Genomic DNA, 14,819 nt, shown 5'->3' on the forward strand with positions numbered 1-14,819 from the left:
AAGACTGATAAAGACTGAAGACTTTGAAGACTCGACCCTTAAGACTCGTCAACATCTGAGGGGGAGTCTGTTGGTGCAATCATCTGTCGACTACGTCTTGTATCGAGTCTAGTTCTAGAATTGTTAGATCAGGGCACGTTGTACGAGAAAACAGGAGGTTTTAGTGTGTAATTGAGCTGATTCCGCTTGAAATGAGTGATTCCGCTTGAAACAGACTTGTGACACTTTCAAGCGAAATCACAACATAGTGATTTCGCTTGAACTGCCACACATCTCTTTCAAGCGAAATTAACACCCCTATAAATAGCTTTCAAGCGTAATCATTTGTAACGATTCTGATTTTCCGGTACCGAGGTGCTGCCGAAGTGCCGTCTGATTGTAAACTGAAGATTATCAATATACAAGGCAAATTTAAGTGAAACAAGCTGTTTTCTAGTCCGTTTCTTAGTTTCCGCCTCTGAAACGGATAAAGGCTCTTCTGATTGACTCGTTTGGGTCAGTATTTGATCCTACAATAGGTTCATTTCGATAACTAACGTGCTTCATTTCACTCTGTGTACGTGTTGGTTACGCGTAATCGATTTCGAACTCTACTATATCTATTAAACTTGTATGCTCACCTTTACACTATCTGTATTGACTTTTACTTTAATGTATGTGGCGGGTGCTTAAGATGATTATATGCTTGGCTTGCTGTGAAATCGAGGCTAGGAAAGGTCTGGAAACAAATAAACGAATTCTCTGTACTTGAAATTTGAGTTGCCGAAACAGAACAATTTGACTAGATTTTGTCTGTAATAATTGTATTACTTTTTATGTCATAGTATGGGACATGATGCTTTAAATAATTGGTAATTATAGTTGTTATGGAAACTTCTGAATAAGCTGTTTCGCTCAGTGCCACGCCTCGATGTTTCCGCCATCGGTTGGGGTGTGACAATACAAGTTGAAACTAACAAGTATTAACAACCTAAGCATAACAACGAACGTGTTCGATGAATTGTGTGTTTGATTATAATCGATGGCGTAAAGTGGATTTTGTATACATGTTGCACCCCAAAAATGCGTTAAAACGTAAAAAGGGTCGAGTGTGCTCACTGTTTTGCGAAGCTTCCTTAGGTAGCTCCGCGAAGAATTGAAGGTTGAATGATGGAACGCCGGGGTCGCATTTTTGGTTCTCAAAGCATGCGAGACTTGTCCTCGCAAATGCAATGAATTAGAGCGGATTCGGAGATTGTAGGAGTATTGTTAAAATAATTATATATTTATTTTTGTAAAGATTATTTACGAAAATCGGGCAGAGTTTTCTCTGTTTTTGGACGAATCCGACAACACAAGGTGTCGATGTTATTCTCCAAAACTCAACAATTCATTAACTATATATTTATATATGTAACTTTCTTCGACAATGAATATAAATATATATAATTTTCATCAACAATGTATGATTATATTTCATCGAGAGCGCAAAAATAAATAAAAAAATAAATAAACTTGTCGAATGCTAAAACATATTTAGTTTTGTATTTATATACGCCACGATATGTTGGTTCGATCTCGGTTCATGTTAAACATAATATACATAAATAACATAATATACATAAATAACATATAAAGAAATTGCGACCTTAATGGTATACCGAGTCGTGTGTCAAATCAATGTCCGGTTGACTGTGTTCACTGCAGTTGACCACAGTTGACCGAACAGACAACGAGACCCGGACCAACTGAACCGAGTTAGCCCGAACCAAACAGAGCCGAGCTTGAACCAGAGTGAACTGAGAATGAAATAACCCGAGACCAACCCAAACCAGTCCCGTAACCAAAACAAACCCAAGTCAGACAATCACCGAACCACTTACTCCAACGCCAATCGAACCCGAGTCTGATAGAACTTGAACCAAAATTCACCGAACAAAAACTGAAATAAAACCCAAAATTCGAACAACACTCGTCCCACTCTGAATCACGTACCTGAACCTCATTGAAAATAACCCGAGCCTAACGACACTAAACAGGGCACAATCTGGGCCTAAGCTGACCCGAGAACAACCCCCCCTTCACCGCCGCTGCGCCGGCACGGTGGTTGTTGCCGGTCTCCGCCGCTGCTGCGGTGTTCATTCTTGCTGCGCCGCCACCATAATGGTGGTCGGCGGTTCAGTTACAAAGAGAGAGAGGAGAGACGAGAGGTGGTGAGTAGGTTTGTTGCGTTGGGGCATTTGTTCACTGGCTGGGATCGAGAAGAAGAACGAGGGTGTAGGTGACTGTGAGGGAGGAGAAGGGTGGTCGTGGTGTGGCCGGAGAAGACAGGGAGCCGGAGTGTTAGTTTAGGATTAAATTATGAAAAGTTCGCGTCGGTTGTCGATATTGGTCACGTTCAAGAACCTTTGTGATATGACGTATTATACCACATATTAATAATTGAAGTCTTTGAACAGTAACAAAGGGCATGTTAGGAATTTCATATCAACCATAGTTTCCACCGCTTCTCATCCCTTTTCTTTTGCTGTATGAAGTATGAACACAGAATAGGAATAGGGTTTAGACAGAGGAGTAAGAGAGAGAGAGACAGATTAGAGGTGGAGAGGGATCGGAGCCGTCGTCTCCAACTGGCCACCCTCTTGGCGGTGATGAGGCTTCTCATCCCTTTTCTTTTGCTGTATGAAGTATGAACACAGAATAGGAATAGGGTTTAGACAGAGGAGTAAGAGAGAGAGAGACAGATTAGAGGTGGAGAGGGATCGGAGCCGTCGTCTCCAACTGGCCACCCTCTTGGCGGTGATGACGATCGGCGGCTTTTGACGCGGTAAACAGTAGAGAGAGCAGCGGTGGACAGAGAGAGAGGAGCGGCGGTGATGGAAAAACCGGCCATGTCTCCGACCGGACACCCATGGTGGTGGTTGACGGTCACCGTGACGGCTATGGCTTCTAGGATTCGCTCGACATTCTGGTGGATTCCCAAGCCTAAAAGACCAGTATGAGTCACAGAACCCGGAATATGGCCAGCCAGAGGCGTGGAGGGAGGAGATGGAGGAGTTGCCGGTGGGAGATTGGGAATTACGGAAATGCCTATGGTGACCGTCCGTCGCGTTCTTTATAAGGTTCGATTTTTTCGTTTAGGTATTAGAATTTGTGCTTGATTTGTGAATTAGTTTGGTATATATACTCATCTAACGAGTATGTGATGCTGCTCTAACAACTTTGAGAGAATGAGGTTACATGTATGCTTTCTAACTATTCATCATCAGACCTTCAAATCGCTCCACTGATCTTTGTTTTAGTCTGACATGATGGTTTTTGTTGGTGTATTTGAAGTAACCATATGGTCGACTTGATTCGCCACATGGTAAAGTTTTGAAGTTGTTATGGCACGAGTTAGTGGGCTTGTCACGAGCACAATTTTGCCTACCACGTTGTGATTATCAACATCGATTAAGAAATTTGTAGGGCTTACAAGTGGTACTTGCAGTTCAGAGAAGAATACCAGGTTCCGTTTGATGGAGGAATATGACAAGAAACAGATGTATTCAAAGCTTTAGCTCTTGGTGCGAAGTGGTTATAGTAATTTTACCAACAAATGGGAGAAAAAACTCAAAATTTTAGCGATTTTCTTAGAATTATACATGGTGATATTTTCTAATATTGTAGGTTGGGCGAGCGGTTATGTGTGGCTTAACAACAAAGGGTGAGTATGGAGTAAAAACAGTGATCGAGATGTTGAAGGATGAACTAGAGTTCACAATGGCTCTTTCCGGCTGCCCTACTCTCAACGGTGTTACCGCGAACCATATCAGAACTTAGGTCGGTAATCGTCATTGTAGTTTGTAGTTTTAAATCATCTTATGAAGAATCATTTGATATTGGTTTTTATAATCTAGAATAATAAAATTAAAGGTACTAATGAATCTACACTACATTTTATTTGTAGAAATTAAAAAATACTTGCTTTGTTCAAAAGTATTGCACTTCAATATTTTCTAGCTGGAGTTTCATCTACAGATTCATTATATTTGATAATAAATGAAGAAAGTCAAATTGAGTTGAGGGATAAGGCTGCAGAGGTAAGTTTCAGTTCTGTTTTTATGTTTATTTTATTTTATTTTTGAGTTTGCATTTGATGGTGTCATGAATTGGTACCGACGTAAACGTTGGTTGTTGCTTGGTGATTATTTACATGTAAATGTTGGTTTTGAGAAGGTGCTGAAATGAAGGAGCCAATAACTGTGGAAGAAAAGCAACACAACGGCCTATGGTCAATGACAGCAATGGAAAGATTTTCATTTTTAACATACATGTGCGATTTATTAACGAATAATCTAAGATACACTTGCGAGTGAAACCAACTATTGTAGCTGCTTAACATATGCCGGATACAACAGGTTCATATGGCGCGCCCAACCAACTATTGTAACTGCTTAACAGATGCCGGATGCAGCAGAAGTATACGATACCAAAGTGTAATTGTTCCTTTGACAATATTGTATATGTATGTCTTATGGATCAAGTTTTTGGTTTTTTAAGTAGAACGAAGTGATCTTTGTATCCATATACATTATTTCGCTTTAATGTGACAAAGTTGGTTTGATTTGTACAAATGATTTTTTTTAAACGCTTTATATATTTGATGATAACGAGAAACAGGTAATTTAGTAGGAAAGACAGGAGAATGTGGTTGAATTGTTTCCTTTTCTTTTCTAGAGTAAAAATCAAAATATTACATAATTATAGGATAAATAAATTAGAAGTACAATCTACATAGAAATACTTTTTGAGAGAATACTTACAAACCATATGAGAATTATTCAGGGTGTATCCGGTATGAAGTATGGCTTTGGAATAATATTTTCATTACTTTTCTTTGCATGTTACTGTTATAGCATCTATAATGTGGGGGCTATGGATGATTATAGATGCCATAAGGGTGGCGAAGGATGGGTGAAACAACAAATGTTGGCATTGTGCGGATTCATCCTTGCCGAAGGAAGAGCAAAAATATTTGGTTAACGGATGAGCTCATTGATGAAAGTACGAGTCCCATTCAATCTTTCTTTTTCTTTTTAAAAGAAAATCTTTATAAACTAAAGATTAAAAAAACAATTATAAATTGATTTAACTATTATGACTTTGTTACAACTTAACTTAACAAATGCATTAATGATACAATGTTTATATGTAGTTCCGGCCACCATGGTCGGGATAATAGATGGTTTTTCTGATGTACACCACTCTCGTAGCCAAAATTACTACTAGACACGTGAAGTCTTGACTCGTGATTTTCCGCCGCAACGCGCGGTTGTGGTATAACGCTAGTAATGTTAGTTTAGGATTAAATTATGAAAAGTTCGCGTCGGTTGTCGATATTGGTCACGTGCGTTCGTCATTCTGTTAAAATGCTTAAAATGCGTCGTTTGAACGATTGGTTATGCGAACATCAAATAGGTTTAAAATATGAATTTTTTATGATAATTAACACCTCGAACGTAGAGTACAAAATTTTTTTTTATAAAAATAAAATACGAAATTACGAGGCGTTACAACTGGGCTGACACCCAATGGTTCATTTGAGAACCACCTTTATTGTGAGAATCACGAGAACCAATTTTAATATTTTCTACTTAAAAATCGCTACTTTTATTATTAATTAATTTTTTTTTTAATTTTTATAAATTGTTTTAATAACGAAATACAGCGATTTTTAAGTAAAAAACAATTTTTATTTATAAAAATAAAATACGAAATTACGAGGCGTTACAACAGGGCTGACACCCAATGTTTATTTGAGAACCATCTTTATTCTGAGAACCGCAAGAACTAATGTGAACACAACAAAATAACCTAAAAAAAACCTAACCCACCCACCCCCCCCCCCCCAAAAAAAAAAAAAAAAAAAAAAACCTAAACCCCCCCATCGACCCAAGCGAAATGCTAAAAACTAAACACCCAAAAAACCTTAAAAAATCTAAAAAACACACAATTTTTTTTTAATATTTTCTACTTAAAAATCGCTACTTTTATTATTAATTAATTTTTTTTAATTTTTATAAATTGTTTTAATAACGAAATACATTGATTTTTAAGTAAAAAATTATTCAAAATTTTTTTTGTGTGTTTTTTTAGCTATTTTTAGGTATTTTTTGTTGTGTTCACATTGGTTCTCGCAATAAAGGGTGATTACTAACGGATCCTTCTCCTATATATGTATACATATATATATATATATATATATATATATATATATGGGGATGTTTCAAATGAAAACCACTTTTAACGCGAAAACTCGAAAACTAACTAAAAAAAGCCTAAAAAACACACAAAAAATTTTTTTCAATTTTTTTTTAATAAAAATCGCTGGTTTTTATATATAAAAAAACCTTTTTTTCAAAAAAAAAAAAATTGTGTAGTGCACATGTGTAATACTACACATGACACATGTGTAGTATTACACATGTGCACTACACAAATTTTTTTTTTTTGAAATTTTTTTATATAAAAAAACTGCGAAATTTGGTTTGCAAAAAAAAAAAAAAATATTTGTATGTTTTTTGGCTTTTTTTAATTAGTTTTCGAGTTTTCACAATAACTAGTGGTTTTCATTTGAACCTTCCCCATATATATATATATATATATATATATATATATATATATATATAGGGAGAGGATCATGAGAAAACTACATCTAAATGAGAAAACTAACTAAAAAAGCCTAAAAAAAGCTAAAAAACATACCAAATTTTTTATAAAAAAATCGCTATTTTTATATATAAAAAAAATTTTCAAAAAAAAAAATTGTTGTACTGCACATGTGCATTATATGTGTATTACACATGTGTAGTGTATCCGTAATAGTGCATATGTGAAATACAACAATAAAATGTTCTTTTAATTTTTTTTTGAAATTTTTTTTCCATACACAAAAACTAGTGATTTTTTTATAAAAATTTGTAAAAAAAAATTGGTATGTTTTTAGGCTTTTTTCGTTAGTTTTTTTGGTTTTCTCATTTAAATTAGTTTTCTCGTGATTACGACGAACTCTTAAAACAATATATTTTTAGACTTTGGACAATATATATTTCCAAGGCTTCTAAGTTACGGAAAATATAATGTAAACATTCACTAAGTGTAAACATATGGGTATACAAGTATATAAATACATATAAAATAAGAACAAAAATACACTTGGTGGAATTGCAAAAATACAAGAATTGTACATGTATACAAATACGTATAAAAACCACATAAATACCAGTGATGGAATGTACATGTACAAGTATATACACGGTATACGTATACGTATAAAATACGCACGTACATAGTGATGTACTCAAATACACTTGTTGAAGTGTACACTCACAAAGAATACTATACATGTACTGTTGGTGCATACACCTGTCGACTTCGTCTTGTATCGAGTCTAGTACTAGATATGTTAAATCAGGGCACGAAGTACGAGTAATAGGATTTAATGCTAATTCCGCTTGAAAGCATGTAATTTCTGTTGAAAGAGATATCTGCAATTTCAAGCGAAATCAACATTAGTGATTTCGCTTGAAATGATCACAGCCACTTTCAAGCGAAATCAGAACTCTATAAATAGCAGTTCAAGCGAGATCAGTTGCAACAATTTATGATTTGGATACCGAGGTGCTGCCGGTTTGTCCTGTGATTGTATTTGTTGTTATATCAATCAAAAAGTAGTTTAAAGTGATTTGCAAGCTGTTTCGAAGTCTATTTCTCTGTTTCCGCCTTTGAAATAGATTAAAACTCCTCTGATCGACTCGTTTGGGTCATAAACCAATCCTACAAGTGGTATCAGAGCTCAGGAAGAGGAGTTCTTACCGATTCAGCTTAAAATTTCTGTTTTCTACACCTTCTTTTCAAAATAAACAAGTTTTTACGGTTAAAATAGGCTAAATTTCTCACATATTGTGCGTAACCACGTTTTAACAAACCCTTGAGAGTTTCAGAACAAAATTCGGATTAAAAGTGGTAAAAATGGACTAAAAAGGTTATTCCACTTGAACGAACACTTTCTGATTCCGCTTCAAAGTCGTTATTCCGCTTGAGATTTTCAAGCGAAATCAGCGATTTCGCTTCAGGCCGATTCTGTTTGAAAGTTGCTGGTGATTTCGCTTGAAATCGTAATCTCGCTTGAGTGAGTATTCCGCTTGAATAATAATTTCGCTTGAAAGTATCAAGATTTTGAAAATTTTTGCCGAATCATGAGTGAAGAATTTTATAACGCGTTTGCCACATCCCCGACTACTCCGGCTTCCATTGCTCAAAACATGAATTTGGAAAATGAAACTGGAACAATGCAAAAACCCCCGAAGCTAATGAGCATTGAGGAGTATTACGGATGGAAAGATAGGTTTGAAAATTGGGTTCAAGCCAACCATTTGAGATCTTGGGAGTGTATTTTGAAGAAGTATGTTCTACCACGTACAGATCTGCACGTTGAAAAAGAAATCACGGAATTCAATGACAAAGAACGTGACATATACAAAGCTGAAAAGATGATGATTAGTCTTCTTCAGCAAGCCATTAAAGAAGACATCTTTGTATTGCTTCAACATGACAAAACTTCAAAATCAATTTGGGATGCTCTTAAAATCAAGTTTGAAGGAAGTGAAAAGATGATAAAGAGTAAAAAGGCACTTCTTAAAAAAGAATTTGATCTTTTTACAAGTTTGCCAGGGGAAGATACAAAGAAATTAATTGAAAGATATTGCCATTTAGTGAGATCTATGTCAATGTTAACCATAACCAAAGATCGTGAAGAATGGGTCGACAAGTTAGCTGACGCTTTACCTCAAAAGGAGTGGGGTACTTACTTGATGATCTTAAAAAACACTGGAGTATATGATGGTTTGACGATTTCTCAGTTCATCGAGAAGATTGAGGGTCAAGATCTTGAATAGCAAAAGATTGCGAGGATGAATAATCCGAGTGGTCAACAAGACGTGAAAATGTATTATAAAGGCAGTGTTCAAGAGGTTGAAAGAAGTCCAAAGATTCAAACTGCGTTTAGTGCTGGAAACTCATCTGAAAATGTTGAACAAAGTCCTAATATCAGCAGTGGTTTCTCTTCATACCCAAGTGTCAATCCAAAAAGTTCAACTTCGAGTTTTCATTCTCAAAGTACAAAAGGTGGTGGTTGTGTGATACAATGCAATATTGCATTGAATCTTCCAGAGGGTCAAGGTTTCTCTGAAGAAATTGCAAAAGATCCTAAGTCATTACTTGCAACTGTGCTACAATCCTATGAAGGTCTGGTTGCAGGAAGAGTCGGGAATCCTATGCTAACGAAAGATGTCACAACCCCTGTCACGGCCCCTCGACCCACCCTGGACGGAGTCGGGGGACCGCGAGGCAGTTCCCGTGGTATTTAATTTATTCGGCAGCGGAAGTCTTTTTACAACAGGATCTTTTATCCGTAAAATATGCTCGTTTAATATATTACACAAAGTTTAAGGGATAAATCCCATAATTTACAATAAGTTGATTTCACATAGAAATCTTTATTTTTCAAAACACGTTTTATTGGTTTATTTACACTGAGCCACTTCTCTGAGCTTGATAGTGCTTTACTGCACTTTTCTTGGATCACACAGATCACCTGAAACATGTTTGAAAAAGGTTTTGTCAGCGGGGAAATACTGAGTGAATCATTCTGTTTTCTAAAACGACCCGTTAGTTATAATTTACAGTATTAAGAGCGATTACAATGTTTCTATCAACCAATTATCAAGAATAGGTATTTGTCACTCGATTCATTTCTGTGACTGTGGTCATACCACTATTGGGTCCCGTTGCCCAAATAGTGACGATGTACTCACACAGAGTAATAATAACTCACATAGAGTAATATTCACTCACATAGAGTGATAATAACAGTAATGTGCACAATACCCCACATACCAGCTGTAATTTGGTGATTACAAAGACTTAATCCCTGTAATTATAACCTTGAAAATAATTTGAGGTATTGTAATACTTACTCACAAACTGTGAGAAAACAATTTAAAAAGAAGAATGACTCACATTGCAGATTAACGAGCAATAGATATAAGCCTACTGATTAGCCTTGCTTAAACCTAATTTAACACAATGCACACACACAGGTTAGTAACTAATACAGCAGTTACGTCAATTCACGAGATTAAACCTTCACAACGATTAATCAGTGCAATACTCGATAATTCAATCGGATTCACAACGAATAACAGAGCATAGTCCGAATTCGAACAGCACTCTAATATTCAAGTCGAAATCACGACGAATAATCAAAGTACAAGCTCAATTGAGCAGCACCTGGTCTATCGTTGGATAGTTATAATCGATCGGACGTTGAATCGTAATAGCGATCGAGTTATTACCCTGATTGTGGCAGCGTTTCGATAATTGTGTGTGTGTTGGACTGTTTTGCTTATAACTCGACGTATATTATGAATTTTAACGTCGTTCAAGTGCCAGATTTCAAGTCCCAACCCCTGCTATTTATACTGAAAATTTAACACCGTCGCGTAGCGCGAGGGGGTACCCCTATAGGCGTCGCGCTACGCGAGTGATCACCCTATTTTCATAGACTAGGTTTTTGCGTGTGTAGGCTTGCTGAGTTGATAGAATTTTAAAATTCTATTTCGACAGAGAGTTATGATGATAATCGTAACTAGGGTTTTGCCCCCCCTGAGTTTTAGGGGCCTTGATCCTGATTCTGATTGTTCTGGAAATTTTAGGGTTAGCGCAGAATTACTTGGGTTTCTCAATTAGGGTTTTCTTAATAGCTAATTACCATCCTAATTATGGATTTTAGTGGCAGTTGTTACATCCTCCCCACCTTAAGAAAAATCTCGTCCTCGAGATTTACTGGAATAGATGAGGATACTTTCGCTTCATTTCCGATTCCAGTTCCCAAGTGTATTCTGGTCCTCTCTTGGATTCCCATTTGACTTTTACTAGCACTAGTCGTTTGTCTTTGAGAAACTTGACTTTTCTATCTTCGAACTGTAGTGGTTTCTCTATAAACTTCAACTTTTCGTTTACCTCTACATCTTGAAGACGTACTACCAGGGATTCGTCTGCTAAACATTTCTTAAGATTGGATACATGAAATACATCATGTACTCCAGCCAATTCTTCTGGTAGTTGTAAACGATAAGCAACTGGTCCTATTCGTTGAATCACTGGGAATGGTCCAACGTACCTTGGACTTAGCTTTCCTTTCTTACCGAATCGTACTACTCCTTTCCAAGGAGAGACTTTTAAAAGTACTTTATCTCCTACTTGAAATTCTAAAGGCTTGCGACGATTGTCTGCATAGCTCTTTTGACGATCTCGAGCCGTTTTCAATCTTTCCTTAATCTGAGTTATCTTGTCAGTAGTTTCTTGTACAATTTCAGGACCTGATAATTGACTTTCTCCGGTTTCTGCCCAACATACTGGAGTTCTGCACTTACGTCCGCATAGTGCTTCAAATGGTGCAGCTTCGATGCTTGAATGATAACTATTGTTATAGGAGAATTCAATTAATGGCAAATGGCTATCCCAATTACTACCAAAGTCAATTACACATGCTCGGAGCATGTCCTCTAGAGTTTGTATTGTCCTTTCACTCTGTCCGTCTGTTTGTGGATGATAAGCAGTACTTAGATTTAGTCGAGTTCCCATTGCTTTCTGAAAACTTTTCCAGAAATGCGAAGTAAATCGACTATCTCTATCCGATACAATGGAGAGCGGGACTCCATGTAGGGATACTACCTCGTCCACGTAGAGTTGTGCTAACCTTTCCATACTAAAGGTTTCTTTCATTGGTAGGAAATGAGCTGACTTGGTTAATCGGTCTACGATTACCCAAATCGCATCATTACCTCTTTTGGTTTTGGGTAACTTTGTAACAAAGTCCATTGTTATAAGTTCCCATTTCCATACAGGCATTTCTAACTGTTGTAGTAGTCCTGAAGGTTTCTGGTGTTCAGCTTTAACTTGTGAACAAGTTAAGCACTTGGATACGTATTCGGCTATATCCTTTTTCATTCCTATCCACCAGAAATTATTCCTTAAATCTTGGTACATCTTATTGTTTCCTGGGTGCATAGTATACCTAGATTTATGAGCTTCTTCTAAAATCTTATTCCTTAACTCTCCTTGCTTAGGTACCCAAATTCATTTCTTATGGAATTTCCAAATTCCATCATTTCCTTGTTCTAATTCTTTTAGGTAACCTTTCATTCCTTCAGCATCGTCTTGGATTGCTGTTTTCTGGACTTCTTTAATTTGTGCCATTAAATCTACTTGAAGATTTAACCTCAGAGCACGGACTCGTTTCTGTTTCTCATGGTACTTACGACTTAAGGCATCTGCAACTACATTTGCCTTTCCTTCGTGATATTGGATATCACAGTCGTAATCGCTTAGCATCTCCATCCATCTTCTTTGCCTCATGTTTAATTCTTTTTGCCCAAATATATATCTTAAACTTTTATGATCGGTATAGACAGTAAACTTACTTCCATACAGATAATGTCTCCATATCTTAAGGGCAAAAATTATGGCTCCTAATTCTAAATCATGAGTCGTATAATTTTCTTCGTGCTTTTTCAATTGTCTAGAGGCATACGCAATTACCTTCTTGCGTTGCATTAACACACATCCGTATCCTAATTTTGAAGCATCACAATATACTTCAAAATCTTCTGTTCCTTCGGGTAAAGCTAAGATTGGTGCATTCGTCAACCTATGCTTTAAAATCTTAAAGGCTTCTTCTTGTCTAGGTCCCCATTCAAACTTAGCAGTTTTACAGGTTAACTTAGTTAATGGTACGGCTATCTTAGAAAAATCTTTGATAAATCGTCTATAGTATCCAGCTAAGCCTAGAAAACTTCTTATCTCCATAGCTGTTTGTGGAACTTTCCACTTTGTAATTGCGTCTATCTTAGCAGGATCTACATGGATACCTTCGTGATTTACCACATGACCTAAGAATTGTACTTCTTGCAGCCAAAATTCACATTTCGAAAATTTGGCATAAAGCCTTTCGTTTCTTAACAAAGTTAAGAGAACATGTAAATGCTCACAATGTTCTTTTTGGCTTTTGGAGTAAATAAGTATATCGTCGATGAAAACGATCACAAATTTATCCAAGTATGGTTTACAGATTCGATTCATCATGTGCATGAATGCTGTTGGGGCATTCGTTAATCCAAAGGGCATGACTGTAAACTCATAATGACCATACCTAGTTCTGAAAGCAGTTTTAGGTATGTCCTCTTCTTGTACTTTCAACTGATGATATCCAGATCTTAAATCTATTTTAGAGAAATACCTAGCTCCTTGCAATTGATCAAAAAGATCATCAATCCTAGGTAGTGGGTATCGATTCTTAATTGTAACCTTATTCAATTCTCTATAATCGATACACATTCTCATCGATCCATCTTTCTTTTTCACAAACAGTACTGGTGCACCCCAAGGGGATGAACTAGGTTGTATGAATCCTTTGCTTAATAATTCATCTAATTGCTTTTTCAATTCTAACATTTCAGTAGGTGCTAATCTATATGGTGCTTTAGCTATTGGTGCAGTACCTGGAATTAAATGAATTCTAAACTCTACTTCCCTATTAGGTGGTAATCCAGGTAATTCTTCTGGAAAAACGTCTGGGTATTCTGACACTACCGGGATGTCCTGAAGTTCCTTATCCTTAGTGTTAATGATTACTGAAATCATATACACCATTTTTTCTTGAATAACTAGCCAATTTCATTACTGAGATAAATTTCAGTGGCTTTCGAGGTTTATCTCTAGTAATTAAAATTATTTCTCCTGAAGGTGTTTGAATTTCTACAGCATTTTTGTCACATAGGATTCGTGCATGGTTGGCTATTAACCAATCCATTCCTAATACTACATCGAATCCTGCTAAATTCATTGGTAACAAATTTGCAGAAAACTTATGGCCTAATAACTCTATTTTTCCTTCTTGCCAGATTTTATCTATTTTCACAGAATTTCCTTCTGCGGTTTCTACTGTGAAGTTTTGCCTAAGAGTGGTTAAAGGTAACTTAAGGTCTTGGCAAAATAAGGTATTTATAAAACTTTGGTTCGCACCAGAGTCAAATAATACTTTTGCAAAGACGTTGTGAACTAAGAACGTACCAGCGATCACATCTGGAATGAGTTCGGCCTCTTGATTGGTCAGCTGGAATGCTCGCGCATTTCTTTTGGTTGTTCCTTCAGCTGGTTTGGCTTGGTTAACTACAGGTTTAGCTAACTTAGGACATTCAGATTGAAAATGACCTCTTTCTCTGCAATTATAACAAATTTTTGTTTTCTTCCTGCAGTCTTCTTCCTGATGTCCTTTCATTTTGCAAAAATTGCAAACCATGTTGCATTGTCCATAATGCTTCTTTTTGCAAATTTTGCAGAAAGGAGATGATGAGGATTGTCCGGTTCCTCGTTTCTTGGCATTACCCACACGAAATCCTTGGGTAATCTTGTGAGCTAATTCCTTCTTGCGATCTTCCTCTCTTGTGCGTACCAATTCATTGGTTAGGGTATTAGCTAATTCTACAGCATCGTCAATAGTACGAGGTCTCGCAGCTTTAACGATGTTTCGGATTTCACTAATTAACCCCCAGATGTAACGAGAGATAAGTACCGGTTCTAGCGAAGCCAGTGATGGCACTACCCTTGCGTATTCAAAGAATGTCGAAGTATATCCCCGACAATCTACTCCTAGCATACGATGACTTAGGAACTTGTTTGCCATTTGTTCCTTCTCGTATTCGGGACAGAATTTTCTTTCTACCAAACTCTTAAAT

The 14,819-nt window shown here is 36.6% G+C and overlaps 1 long non-coding RNA gene across 2 annotated transcripts; it reads left to right on the top strand.

Moving 5' to 3' along the window:
* The first annotated feature begins 1,928 nt into the window (after window positions 1-1,928).
* On the top strand, window positions 1,929-4,595 carry LOC110921537. Of its 2 annotated transcripts, XR_002582446.2 has the most exons (4): window positions 1,929-3,545; window positions 3,649-3,801; window positions 3,929-4,061; window positions 4,198-4,595. It is a non-coding gene; the product is annotated as an uncharacterized LOC110921537 (long non-coding RNA). The 2 variants fall into 2 exon arrangements; XR_002582445.2 differs by having other exon boundaries at window positions 1,929-3,801.
* The last annotated feature ends 10,224 nt before the right edge of the window (window positions 4,596-14,819 follow it).

This window comes from Helianthus annuus, chromosome 17 (assembly GCF_002127325.2).
Source record: "Helianthus annuus cultivar XRQ/B chromosome 17, HanXRQr2.0-SUNRISE, whole genome shotgun sequence".
Lineage (NCBI taxonomy): Eukaryota > Viridiplantae > Streptophyta > Magnoliopsida > Asterales > Asteraceae > Helianthus > Helianthus annuus.